We start from the raw sequence: 1,133 nt of genomic DNA, 5'->3' as shown, positions 1-1,133 counted from the left end.
GGGGTCCCCTCTGCTCCCCGGGTGACATGTGGGGTCCCCTCTGCTCCCTGGGTGACGTAACAGGGTCCCCTCTGCTCCCCGGGTGACATAACAGGGTCCCCTCTGGTCCTGGGTGACATATGGGGTCCCCTCTGGTCCCCCAGGTGACATAACGGGGTCCCCTCTGCTCCCCGGGTGACATATGGGGTCCCCTCTGCTCCCCCAGGTGACATATGGGGTCCCCTCTGCTCCCTGGGTGACATATGGGGTCCCCTGTGCTCCCTGGGGTGATATCACAGGGTCCCCTCTGCTCCCCAGGTGACATATGGGGTCCCCTGTGCTCCCCGGGTGACACGATGGGGTCCCTTTCTGTTCCCCCCGGGAGCACCGACCACCAGGAAGGGTTGGGGGTGGGATGGGGTGGGAAGGGCTCTGTGTGTGTGTGTGTGTTGGGGGTGGTGGGGGGGCTGTGAAACGGGTTCTGGGGATGGGATGGGGTTGGGGGGGGGGTGTGTGTGTGTGCGTGGGAGGGGGGAAGTTATCATAAACTGCCTGAGAAATAGCTTTAGGGTTTTGTAGGCATCGTTCTAGCCCAGCGGGTGACCCCTCGGCCTTGGGATCGGGAAGAGGTGGGGGAAGAGGGGATGGGGATCAAAGAGCTGGATAAAACCCACCCCTGGTGATGCTCTTGGGCATGGGTGGGCAGGCCGGGCAGCAGGTGGTGGCTGCTGTGAGCAGTGAGACCCCCAGAGACGTTGGTCCCCCCCCCCCCCCCAGGAGGTTGGAACGTATCCCTCGGGAAGAGCGCCTGAGGCAGGACGGGCTCCCAGGGGAGACGGGACACGGAGCATCCCTGGAAGGCACTTTCCAGCCATGGAGCTCTCCCGGCTCCAGGTGCAGCCAGAGGGGGTTCAGACACGACCCAGCTCCCAGAAGGGACTTTGGCAGGTGCCAGTTTTCCAAAAAATGGGATTTTTCCTCAACCGGTTTTCCCGATCCAGCAAGGAAGGCAGCTTGGTGGAGACATTCAGGATGAAAGGTGATGCAGCCACAGCCTGTTCCTGCTCCCAGGTCCCAGAAGGGAATGAGGGGCAGATTTTTAATCATGTTTGCAGGAAAAATAATGGCAGGCAGGATCCTTCCTGGTGGAGAAA

The sequence above is a fragment of the Apus apus genome, chromosome 27 (assembly GCF_020740795.1).
Source record: "Apus apus isolate bApuApu2 chromosome 27, bApuApu2.pri.cur, whole genome shotgun sequence".
In the NCBI taxonomy this organism is placed as follows: domain Eukaryota; kingdom Metazoa; phylum Chordata; class Aves; order Apodiformes; family Apodidae; genus Apus; species Apus apus.
The sequence above is the reverse complement of the archived record's forward strand: the minus strand, read 5'-3'. Positions refer to the sequence as shown.